This window comes from Triturus cristatus, chromosome 3_2 (genome assembly GCF_964204655.1).
Source record: "Triturus cristatus chromosome 3_2, aTriCri1.1, whole genome shotgun sequence".
NCBI classification, from domain to species: domain Eukaryota; kingdom Metazoa; phylum Chordata; class Amphibia; order Caudata; family Salamandridae; genus Triturus; species Triturus cristatus.
In genome coordinates this window covers 392,994,179-393,007,985 of record NC_140584.1, presented here as the reverse complement: position 1 = coordinate 393,007,985, position 13,807 = coordinate 392,994,179, and positions in this window count along the sequence as shown.

Genomic DNA, 13,807 nt, shown 5'->3' with positions numbered 1-13,807 from the left:
TGCCTTGTTCATTATAACTGCAGTGTGGTATGATAATGTGCATAACATTTGCAAATGAGAGTAACCCGATGCCGCTCTTTACTACACTGTCATGCAAGGGTTTCACTCCTACATTGAGCAGGATAGGCGAGAGAGGTGAGCCCGGTGTAACCCCGCAGGTCAGCAGAAATATGTGGGTCAGTGGGACAACTCATTTGATTTGAGATATCTGACCCTCTCTGAAGCATGGGAAAAGGTGTAACACCCGGCGCTGAAAATCACTGAGAACAGCATGACCCTAACGCACTCAGATGCTCGCGGAACTGCGCATAGCACGGCAGAGTTTTTTTGTCACTTCGTATAGTTCTGAAGCGGAACTCATAGAACACAACCCAGGCTTAGTACTAGCTAAAGTGGGTCATTTCTGGACCATGTACCCAACCTCCTGTCCTGCTGCTGTAAATGCAGCACATGTTTCAGTTCATTGTGCTGGCAAAACCTAAAGCAAATGCATTATAACCTACAATCCCCAGACCTTAAGGCTTCACCAAGGTGTGGGGTTCTGCCCCCCTTCCCTGTTTCCGCATTAACTTTCCAAAGTTCCGTAGGGAAAATAATGTGGATTCAAAAAGTGTTGGATTGAGTTTTCACGTTCCTGGTCCTGGGCTCAGCTGAAATGAGGGATGACTTGCTCAGAAGCAAACACTATAAAGGAATAAACTCAACACAAGGCAACAGGCCTGCTCTGTACATAATGCCAGGTACTATTTTCTGGTGAAATGAAAGGCTACCAAAAATAGAGTGTGCAGAAGGGATGCTCAGGACTTTCAGGTTATAGTTGGGCCTGACAAGCAAGGGGTGTACTTCCTCTGCTGGAGGGTCAACTTATCCAGCCTCAAAAACAATCTCTATAGAGTAGCCACTACCTGAGCCCATCTGAAAAACTAGCAACATAACAGCATGCTGATAAGTTTTGCACTATGCACCTGATTAGTACATCAGTCCATAGGTACATTGAAGCCCCAGATGCATACCAGTCGATCTGCAAAAACACTGACTGGGCTAAGTATGTTTGCCACCAAATAATTTATTATATTTCAATGAACAGCTTGAGAGCGCTGGAGCAAAATGATACAAGTGAAAGATAAAGAGGAGAAAACATTTCAGTGTTTTTAAGGGAGCTAATTCGTGATGAAACAAACCAATACAAAGTAATTAAAAAAATGAAAAGGCAGGTTTGAGACATTATAGATGCAGGTATGTCAAACTAAAGAAGTACATCTCTTCACCTAAGCATTTTGTTACCAAAATTCATTGCTGTGTTTTTGATGGGATAAGTTGTAAGGTCTGATCCATCTGCAAGGGAGGTTGTGTGATGAAACATTAGGTCTTATTTAGAGTTTAGTGGACAGAGGAGTCAATCAAAAATGTGTCACATACCCTGTCGGTCCGCCTGCTCTATTCTGAGTTGGGTGAACGTCCATGCTTCTCCAAGCAGACCATCCCCTAACTCAACTGATGGAAACCATTGCCCTTTGGCCTGTTGAATATTGGGCTATTGGTCAATAGATGCCAGACCATCTGCTCTATTTAGGGCTGATGTTCCAACAAATTTTTCTTCCTTTAAACGGCCAGGAAAAGCCTGGTGGTCCCGAGCAGGAAAAAGTAAACATGATCCACACACAATTGGAGAAAGCTCGTGGTGTATTAGGGCAATTTTCTTTTTCTTCAAGAACAAATTTGCGCTTTAGGAGCTTATTTTTAAAAACAGAAAACTTACCAGAGTGTCCACATGAAACATCATGGAAACAACTTCATTGAAGGCATAAATATCTTTAAATACATCAGGCAGCTGTCTGACTAGGTAGCAGATGACATTACCTCGGCCAGCAGGGCAGGAAGGACAGTGGTCTTCCCGCTAAACCCTATATTAGCCCAATAGTTATGGTGAATGATTCGGAAGAGTTTCAGGGACTGCGTAGTCAACACTCACCTCCTACTCCAACAGATTGTGCCCCTTGGGTACCCATATTTGAAGACCAGCATGCATTTATTATCATCATAATTTGGTCCAGATTAAGATTGAGAAGGCAGATTAAAGGAAAAAGAAAATGTAAGAGAAAGTTAAGAAATCTATGAAAAAGGAAGAAATCATGGTTACAAAACTTGAAATACTGACATTCAGATCCAGAAAGTGTAGGGTGGTTCAAGACAGAGGCATGAGGGAAAATCTAGGCTACCTTGACAAACCAGGCATTTGGCATCACTGGTGGTGGGCTCCTCAATGAGCTTATCAGAAACATTTGGCCGAGCGGCACCAATGTATTTGACAAATTAAGCACTGGACTGGTAAAGCTTTTTCTTCCCTATTAACATACAGAACTGTCAAGATGAAAGCACCTTGGAGACCGGACCAGGACTTCACCAAAACCATAAAGGTAGGATAGTGATATCATGTGAAATTGACCTGCCTGACGTCACTGGGAGTAATATGTCTATGGTTGGGCAATAGGTTGAAAATCTGAAAAATAAGATAATTCACCATCGATGTTTTTTCTATGGATGTATCTTTCCCAAATGATAATTGAACATTTTTACTGAGCATCTTTTTTTAAGCAATTGATTTTTCTATAAACATTAAATTATTTTTCAAAAAATAATGCGTTTTTGTCAATCTGACTAATTTTGCGTTTTCCAAGCATGAATTCCTGAATGAAACTGAGTTGGTTTGCAATTCCTTACCAAGTACATTTCGGGCCATCTTACTTTAAAAAAAAGCCTAATACTGCAGCTTATTGATAAATAGTGACTGATGATAGCAACAAACAACCAAGTTCTAACACTTGCAAAAGCTAAAGAGGGCACTCTTTAGGGGCATTGGGTACATGTATACTATAATGCTTTTTTGTAAAGCGTCAACACAGCTAGACTAACAGAGCACTGGACATAGGTGCAAGGATGCGAATCAGGATCGTAGGCAATGAGGCAGAACATGGAAAAGCAGTCCACAGGCAGAAACTAATGAGTATTGATCTCCTAAACAGTTTCACTCTGCGGTTTTCTGTGGAGTGACATTAAAACTGTGCCAGATTCCGCGGAGTTCCGTAAAAAAGCATAAATAAGCACGGTGTGCTGCTTGCACCGAATTTTAGCACTGGGAGCTTGTTCTGCATTGAAAAATCAGCACAAACGGCACCACATGGCACACCAGAGGGCCCTGTTGCTCGAGTTGGTTTTGCTGGCATTCGGGTGGCAACCACCAGCGTTGGGAAAATCTCACTGGATGCCCTCCTAGCGCCCGAAAATCGTGCTAGGGGATGCAAATTCTCGTTCACCAACTTGGTGAGCTGTGCGCAAGAAAAACCTCCACCACACAGAGGTTGCCAGAATTTGGCTGAAACTTTGCATTACGTGTATAATGTGGAGTTGCCAAACTCCACCAGCTCCACCGGTGAGCTTAATTTATCGCCCACCCCTGCTCCCAAGCCCTGCCCCTTACATTTCTGGGTTTCTCAAACCATCAGATTTTATTTTTTTTATTTTAGAAAACTCTAATCTTTTCAGAGAAAATGTGAGCCATGGCACATTTTCATTTAAATTGCCCATTTCCGGCAAATCATAAGAACTTGCACTTTTTAGAATAACAGAATGGAAGGAAGAAGTGTATTTTTCAAATGAAACAGATGCTTGCGGCATGGAGAACTGAAAAGCCTGATAACGCCTCTGTGAAATATTTTTAACATGCCATGATGATGCCAGTGATAGGTACCTGCTGTTCCACTCTGAAGTGCCAATTAATACCAGTTGAACAACAGATGGTAGTTATTGTGAGAATAAAAATTAAAAGGCAAATATATTGTTTGGTCCATTTAATTAAACAGCAGAAAATAATAAGTAATTTGAATGCATGGGGAAAACCCTTGCTATGTCATTTGTCTTATTTCCTGATTTGTCTCAGAAAAGGGGAAAACGCATATGTATATCAGTGTGATTCAGACTGACTCAAAATACAGGACTCCTCCGCTCCCTGATCACGGATCACAAGCAAGGCATTGATGCAGCATGGTGACCTCTCTGAAAACACTGTCATATGGATGTAGGTATCTTAAATTGACATATTGAACGAATTAGTTACTCCCAGATACATCACCTACTATTGAGAAGACAGCAATCTGAAATTTAAAACAGTTAAATACTGTAGCTACAAATATCTCTCCTAGAGACCATTCACATGTTTCTCAACACGAGTTTAATTGTCTTCCCTTCTCTACAATGCCTCTGGCCTACACTCCTATTTTCTGTTGTTTACTCTCTTTGATTAACCTCTTCGATGCCGATGACGGAACGGTTCCGTCATGCACGCCGGTTGGGCTGTGCTTATGACGGAACCGTTCCGTCATGGCCCCGCCCGCGCTCAGATCTTTCAGCACTGCGCGGGAATCCGCGCAGCACTGAAGAGGTTAAGCATTTTATTGTATTTCTTTTCATCAAACAAACTTTCTAGGCAGTCAAATATGTTTATTGTTCAGTTAATTAAAACCCCACAATAGCAACATTAAAACAAATTTATATAAAAAAAAAGAAAAACGGGGTGTATCCCATATCATGATATTTACACTTCTTCCTGTATAATGTAAACAAAACATTTGATAAAATTACCTAATTAAAACAATATCTCAAGTATTACATCAAACAACCATTTTACCAGGACGCTGGCCTTGTTTTGAATGATCCTTTTACTAGATTCTGAGGCTAATCAAGGGTCGACTAGGCTGCATAGGAGCATTTTAATAAATCAGTTCCTCAAAGTAAGTGGTTCACTTAGCATAATCTCCAATGTCACATCTTATAACCATTTAACCTTGCCACTAGGCTTTATTTGATATTTCCTCGTGTTTAATTAGGAGCTTGATTAAACAACAGTTAAGCTGTGGATCTTCCAGATCTAGACATTTTAATATTGCAGTTCTGCAAGAGCGTACGCCTCTTGTATTGAGTGGCCCCCTTAACAATTTCCAGCGATCCTCACCTAACGCCGGGCAAATACAGACTAAGTGAATAAAATCCTGCGTTGGTGCTCCACAGAGACAACAAGATTTTGGGCCCTGATATTTCCAACTTGGCTGGTCTGCATTTGATGGCAATTTACCAAAGCGTATCGCTATAAATTTAGATTTTAGATGGTAAGAAAATGGTTGATCCAAATATGCCGCCGGTTGCAGTTTTACATAGGATTGCAAGACCATCCATGCATGTGCCCATCTGCTTAGGTTGGACTTGTCCTCAAGTAATGAATGTGGCTTTGCTCCCTTCTTCAAGATTTGCTGGAAAGTGGGATAAGGAATGTTCTTCTGTCAAAGATCTGTGATGTTTGTGACCTGTAGTGAAGTTTGAAGATATGCATAGTAGGCGGACTGGGGATCTTCTTGTAACGCAGTCCAGAGTGTATTATTGATTTCATTATCCCGATTACGCCAAATTTTATACCAGGCTCTTATCGTAACATATCTTCTATGAAGCTGTTGCTGTTGTTAGCCGAATTCCAATCGAACCTGCACCGGCAAAGCATTATGCGGAAGTGAAAAAACTTTTTTGTATGCTCGTGTTTGGAGTCTATCCAGAACCCCAGCATCTTTCCCAAACTGGACTTCACTTCCATATGCAAGGGTGGGTAGTAGTTTTACCTTCATGATGGATAGCAATGTGGTGAGGGAGGGACCTTTTAATCTTTTTGAAATAGAGCAAAATGCTAATGTAAGTCCATTTGCCTTTTTTTGTATGGCCTCATTTTGTATTCGGAAAGTTAATCGTTTTTCCAGAAAATTCCTAGGTATCTGTAGCTACACACTACTTCAAGATTCGAATTTGTAGATTTCTAGACAGTGCTATCCCCAGGCTAGTAGAAAGAATCATCATCCGCTGTATATAGGCCTGTCGCACCTAACTTGTTCCCGCAGTGGGATTCTACTGACTCCTCCTGCACAATACAGTTCACTACATTCTTCCCTTCACTTCCAGTGCATGAGCATCAAATACATGCCTCCACATTAGGAGTGGGTGGAATTTGCATAGTCGCGTTACGCAAAATTCCACAAAATGGTAAAGAATCTCGGCAAGCTACGCAGAATTCCGCGAGCACGCAGAATTGCTTGTTACGCCCGTTTGCGATGCGTTTTTCCTGTTCGGGGACGCTGTTTGCATGCTCAGGGGGAAATATCTTGCAAAGTTGCCAATGCGGTCGCCAATTGCTCGGCCATCTTGTTTCACTTGTCCCGCCTGTTCGCAATGTGTGTTTCCTGTTCGCAAACGTGGATGTCCGATGGTGCGTCCGAATGACGTGTTCGCATTCGCACACTCTTGCGGGATCGCGCGGCTGGCTATCAAAATCTCGTGGCGCACGCAAACTCATGGGAAAACTCGTCAGCGAACGCAGGGAGCCCGGTAAAGCGCTACCGCGTGCACGAACTCGCATTTTGAAAGCGCGACCAAGGAAAAAGTTACGCTACGCAGCGGATAGCGGAATTTTCAGCAATCCCGCGGTCTCCGCGGAATGTGGAATTGCCAAAATTATGCAAATTCCGCTAACGGAGCAGAATTTACCACCCAGGCCTACTCCACAAGCACTGTGTACGAAGCTTCACCATTTCACTGTACTCCCTGTGAAACCATACTGCTTCCTATCCAATGTAAGATGCATGTAAGGGAAAGAGCACCAAAGGAAGTAAACTAAAGGTCCTTGGGGAGTGCTGTAACTGTTGTATACTTTTGTTGGACCTGACATCCTTGGCATGGTTTTCCCCATCTTTTTTTGCCTTCAATCCCCCCTTTTTTGTGGACTTAAAAATCTGCACACTTTACCACTGCTAACCAGTGCTAAAGTGTTTGTGGTTGTGTTCTATCCTCTAAATGTGGTAACATTGTTTTACACCCAATTGACATATTTAATTTACTTGTAGGTACCTAGTACAATTATACTGTGTGCACCAAGCGCTTTTAAATTAAATGCTACTAGTGGGCCTGCAGCACTCATTGTGCCACCCACTTAAGAAACCTTTTAAAACATGTCTCAAGACTCAGATTGCATCGTGTTGGCAGTTTTAAACTGCCATTTTGACCTGGCAAAATAAACCTTTTGCCAGGCCTAAACCTTCCCTTTTATTACATATAAGTCACTTCTAGGGTAGTCCCTGAACAGCCCAGACGGCAGAGTGCAAAGTATTTAAAAAGTTGGACATGTACTTTTAACGTTTGTATATCCTGGTAGTGGAAAACTCATTTGCAATGCCTGCCTTTCCCATTGGAAATCATTGAGGTACCCTATTGCATTTAATAGGTGATACCTTTCAATTGGGAGAAGGTAGGAATGTTTAATTTGGTCTCCATAGTATAGTAATTTAAAACCATCTTCAACGGAAAAGTTGGATTTTAAGTCACAATTCAAACTATAGCATTTAGAAAGTTGGCATTTTCTTGTCCTAACAATTTGGTGACTGCAGCCTGTATCATGGGTGATATGACTATGTGCTGGCAGTTGGTCTTTGTGTATTTCTCCCTGACAGTGAAACAAAGGGGGAATAGGTGTTGGCAGGATCGGCGATCTCTGACTTGATAGCGGGTGGAGCGGTCACCTACCACAATTGCACATCACAAAGACTCTACCTCAGCACATTCACAAAGGGTTTCACACTAGTCTTTTGTGCCCCCAGACAATCTAAGGCCAGGGTAGGGAGGCAGGAAATTCCAAACACCTCTTTAGCAGGAAGACTATAGAGGTTTCTCCAATTTCAAAGTGGCCAACAGGTATGAATAGTGGACACTCAGATCCAACTCTCCAGACCACTTCTGGACCTGTGGACTCTGCCAGGAAGAAGGACTGCCCAGCTGTGAAGTCTGCCGTGCTGATCTGATGGTGACCAAGGACTGCTTTGCTGCCCAAGTTCTACTGTTGCTGCACAAGGACTCTTCTGCTGTTGTGAACTGCCCTGTTGAAACCCGTCTGCCTGTATGGACCCATAACTCCAGGACATTTCCAAAGGTCAATTGTCTGGCTCACTGATCAAGCCACCAAGAATAAGAGGCATCTTTGACATTGATGCATCTCCATGCTCACGATTTACTCTGGCCCAGGGCAGCACAGCTTGTCCTCGATGTTGATGCATCTCAGCAGAAGTCCTGGCAAGCACCAGTGGCTTCTTTGACAACAATGCAACCCAATGCCCAGCGCAACGTATCTCATCCTCTGCGCTAATGCCTTCTCAGTGCAAGTGTCTGCATGCCCCATCTGCATCGTCGACAACCACAAATGACCTTGCAATGTAGCTCTTCATTGATGGTCGGGACTCCGCCACTGCAGAATGCAACTTAACACTAGACCTCGCATTGCAGCTCCTCGCCAGCTGCTCTTTAACAGCGGCCTGTGCATTTCAACACAAGGACTTTGCATCTCGACATGCAGGTTACAAGTTACTTTTTTCAGTGGACTGAAATTAGTCCTGTATCCAGCCTGTGCTCCATCGCAGTCGGCCTATACTTGTGACTTGGACCTGGTCTACTGTGATCAGATAACCGAGTTTGGCGCTATTTGTTTCTTAGTGCTTGATTTTCACAAAATCCTTGCAATTGCATATCTCAGGGTCTACTGATTGGATTTTTGTTGTTTTGGTGTCAAATAATTTATTACATTTTACTCAACTTTTCTAAATTGGTGTGCGATTGTTCTTGTGTTGTGTTTTCACTTTATTATGTTGGTGTGCTGCATAACACCTTTAACATTGCCTCTAAGTTAAGCCTGACTGCTTTTGTGCCAAGCTACCAGACAGTTGAGCACAGGTTAATTTGGGGTTTGCTAGTGTTTCGCCCTGACAAGTATTGTGGTTCCTGCTTGAGTTGTTTCACCCCCCTCAACCAGTAACCCACTTTCCTACATCTTCCCTCTCTAAGATTCCACTTTTAGAATTGTATATGCTCATTTTATTCAAGTATATGTTTTAAATATGAAATTCATTTTATTGATATCATTATTCATTGCAATGTGGTAACTCAATCTGCCTTGATATATTTTCATATTTTGGTGTATGATTTTGAAATGTTTCTACCCAGTCACTGTTTTTAAACAGTCAACAATGTTTCATTGGGATTGATAGCTCAACTTCTCGTGTATTGTTTTTTTCAATATGTAACACAGCTACATTGCTTGCTGCCCTGTGTGGCGTAACTTCTGGGAAATATGCCCTATAGTTAAGATGTCACTCAAAATGCCTTAGTGCCAGTGGGTTTAGAAAACCCATTTTCGGAATGAGTTCTGAAAAGAAATCCGGAAAACATATCAGTATGGCGTGCATTATCAGGGTTGGAGCCGATCATTGGTGCAACGTAGGATAGTTTTAAAAGTCAACTATTTAACTTGTTTAGTTTTTTAAGTTTCTTCTTGTTAACAGATGGCCGTTCCTGATATAAAGCTCACATTGACAGTGCACAAATCAGAAGGAGCTATTTTGCGATGGCCCTAATAAACAAATCAATTTTGCTGTTAAAATACTGCATTTCGCAAAGTGGTGCATTGGTGACTCCAAAATAGTTTTTTCTCTGTACTAAATCCATTTTCAGAGTCAGTAAACTTTTATTGTCTCATAAAAAGGAATTGCAAATTGATACTGATTCGTAGTTTGGAAGAGACATTTTATAGGAATTCCTTCCAATTTGTGAATTTGTGTGTGATGAATCAGTGTTTTGTGACCTTCACAAAACATTGAAAAAATACAGACTCCCACCCTGGTAAGGTTCCTTTCCCCTTTGTGAATTGAAAAACAAAGATTATGCGTAGGCTATGGTCCAGGCGACTACTAACAACCTCAAACAATTATTTTATGAAAAGTAAACTTTTTGTTTTAAATGCAGCACTGTTTCCTGTGAGGAAAATGGGTTTGATTTGAAAAAAGGTTACTTTATTTAAATGCATTCATAGACATAGTGATCTGCTGCCCTCAGCATGATCCCTGTGATTTCATCCAATCGAAGTAAGCCAAAAATTGCACACTACCTGACTACTATTCATACAGGTAGGCCAAATTGCAGCCCACTCTGAATGGGAATTTTGCAAATCGACCTATGAATACATAGGCCGGTACACAAAATTCAACACTGGTCACAAAAAATACTGGTCACAATTTGTGACCAGTGTTTTTTACATCTGGCTCTTGATTTGGAGCCTGTGACGTACAGGTTACATACTGATTTCTGCAGTAGGTGCCTTGACTCACTTGTCTTTCTGAGTGTTATTGGAATCTGAGACCTAAGTGATACAAATCTATGGAATATGTGCATTATTGCACTGAGCTTTCACACTGAACTTACAGTTAGCACAGGCTAGTAACAAATGTAAACTTACACATGAGTAAATCTTATACTTATCTTATCTTACTCTTATACTTTGTAGTAAATTCCCTACTTTAGGCTGTTTGCAATTTAAGCCTGTAAATTGACAACAACGTGTACATTTATACGTATCCAACCATTGAAACAATGGGGTGCAGTAAAACTTATGATTGTACAGTTACTGCCTGTAATTTTTCACATGTAGGCAGAGATTTATGCACAATGATGCTCACTATTGGGGCAGAGATTTCCCTATGATAAAGTGTACGGAAAAGTTTAAAAGTTTATTAAAGATTACAAAAATGGGCAACAATTTGTTTAAGATAAATACCAATGAAAACTATCTTAATATGTTTATTTGAAAAGTAGAAAAAATGTAAAACATAATTAACTTAATCTTGAAATAAATATTTAATTAAATTAAATATGCTAAATAAAATTGAAATAATTTCTCAAAGATTTGTTATAAAAATTACCTAAAGAAAAATGTTTATGTTTATTTAATATTTATCAAAAATGTTATAAGTTAGGGATAGAATGAACTTAAGCTAATTTACTTGATTTTACAAAAATGTAAACTGACATTTACATATTTTTTAATTGTTTTAAAAGGAATTTATAATAAGCAATTTATTTGGTAATTCCTATATACTTTTTTTAAACGTTTAATTACATTTATATACATTTTTCATACGTCTAAATAAATTACCTTATTTTAACATTATTTCCTATGGGTCAGTTTAAGTCCCTACCTCATTTATTTCCAATTGCATTACCAATGATTTTCCATGTGTGTGGCTGGACATACTCCAGGTCTGCCCTAAAGTACATTTACTACCGTTTTGTGTCCTTTTTGGCCTTAGTAACTTTAGAAGTGTGGTTTATGAATAGCAATGTGCTTACTTATTTGTGGATGTGTTCATGTCCCTCCCTAAAGCCTTCCCCAATCCTTCTATAACTCCTCTTTACTCCTCCTGAAACCCCACCCAATTAGTAGTAAATTTTCCCCATTTTCAAGTCACTCCCCATTCTTCCCACATTTACTACTAAAATATATGCATACATGTGTAGTGAGCACCACAGTTGGGCCGGAGATCTGTGCACAGAAAAAGATAGTAGACCTCCACACTTAGGCATGTGAATAGCATTTTGTAGTTTTGAAGTAGCACTATTGTAGTACTACTAAATGTACTACAAAATGCAGTTGGTGAATGGGCCCAGTGTGCGCAGGAAACATAGATTTCTCTGCAGTAGGGCAGTGGCGTAACGAAAGCTCAGGGGGCCCCCCTGCTAGGTACATGGAGGGGCCCCCACTCTGGATTTAATCCGGAGCTCGAAGGCCTTAGTACGCAGCTGAGGGGGCCCCCTGCAGCTCACGGGCCCCCGCACCGCTGGGGATGCGGGGGGCCTGTGTTACGCCCCTGCATTAGGGCCCTCAATGCACAGTTTTCTGAGTGTTATTCGAACTTGTGAGCTGAACTCTGTACCCCACTGAAAGGTCTCATAAGAAACGGAACCAGTGGCCTTCCCATTTAACATGACATTTAGCAACAGCTCCACTATCCTCAGCGGTGCATAGTTTGCGTTTTAACAGTGCCTGGCTGAACATTTGCTTCTTTTCTTGATATGTGCTTTAGTTTTCATTACTTTCCTTCTCAGACACTCTTTTCCACCTCTGATTCCTTTTGTTTATAGTCTCTCTTTTTAGTGCGTCCTTTGTTCTTTTCTTTATGTATTAACTATCATCTCTCAACCATGTTTGGTTCCTGCTGTTTTATGTATCTTGTTTTAACCTTGTCAATTTGGTGGTCCTCTTTTCTAGCCTATTCACTTGCTATTTCTACTAATATTTTCCCATTTTATGTTTATTAGCCGTGGCTTGCTCTTTCACTTCTCTCCCTATCTGTCCATTTCTCGCTTTCTCCTTTTTGTTACCAATATTTTCTTTTGCTTCCTCTATTCTCCTCTTTTGACTTCTTCTACTTTTCTTACTACCTCTTTCTGTGCAGAATGAGTACAGTTCAAGCCATGGGTTCAGCTAAATGAGCTTCACATAGCAGAAGAGTGATTATCAGATTTTAATGATCTCCTTATTGAACTAGGGACCAGAGCAGATCAACAGAAGCCAAGGGTAGCAAAGGGATGAGAGCAACAGTGTTCATTCGTAAACCTGCCTGTGCTCTTATGTGTTTCGCGCTTTCCCTCTCCCCTAAGAGCAAGGTAGCTTCATCTGCAGAGGAGTCCCTTTGCCCTAGCTGGGATACTCTGGGAGAGCTTGTAGGCAGGCAGAGAATAAGTCGGCCGCGGGGATCACCTGCTCCCGTCGGGTCGCGCTTGCGGCTGCAGAAGCAGACCTTCCCGTCCTGAAATCTTAGCTAACCCTCCTTCCAGACAGGTTCCAGCCCGCCGTGTAACCCCCGGCATTTAACAGGCTCAGGTCACCTTTGGCAGCCTGCAACGCAGCCACGCGCAGAAGCAGGTAAGCATGATTCACACTACGAGACTCCTGTCTGGCAGACAAGCTCAGGTACTGCAAGAGTTTCTGGAGCTGTCATAGGCCATTTGTCTCACTTCGCCTCATTGGATAACGCCGTGCGTCATGAAATCGTTAGACGCATTCAGTGCCAGGGATCACTGCTCGCTTGAAACACCCGCCACCATTCTAAGCATTTGCTCTGCGGGTAGAGTGCTTGTAAATGGCATCTTGAATGTGTGCAGCGCTGGCAGAAGCAGCGGTGCACATCCCACGTGCACCATCCATTAACTTGCTAGGCTAAAATATTAATGCGTCAATTCATAAACTTTTATTTTCTGAAAGTTGAGAGCTTGCCATATATCAAAGGCTATTTCTAGTGCACTGTCGACGTTCGCAATTTTCTTCAATGATGTTCCTCCAGATGACTAATGTCCCTTGTTTTTACATTTCTACTTTGATTGGCAGTCTACACTTTTGTCTAGATATCAATGTGCTTCATCAAATGTGTGCATTTAGTAACTGGAAGAGATGCTCCTTGAACACTGATGAGGCAGCTCAATGGGTTGAATACCTACGGTGGAGACCAAGGGGCATATCAACAACAACCGGCGATAATTATCTCTAAGCGCACTTAGCGCTAGGATAATTATCGCCGGCTAGCGTGAATTTTTATCGCTGAGATAGCGTTAGCTTATCTCAATAGCGATAAAAATCCTCACGCTAACAGGCTAACGTGAGATTATCGCTGGAAACCCAGCGATAATCTCACGTTACCTTGTTGATAGGGACAGGCAAACTTAGCCATGATATCCTCCTTCCATAGGATATCATGGCTAAGTCAGAAAAATACCAGATGTAAAAAAGCAGCGTTAACCGCGGTTAGCGCTGCTTTTTTTGTCTCTAACAGGGTTAGCGACATTCTTGATAATAGGAGAAATGTCGCTTAGCGACATTTCTCCTATTATTTTACTCTGGAAC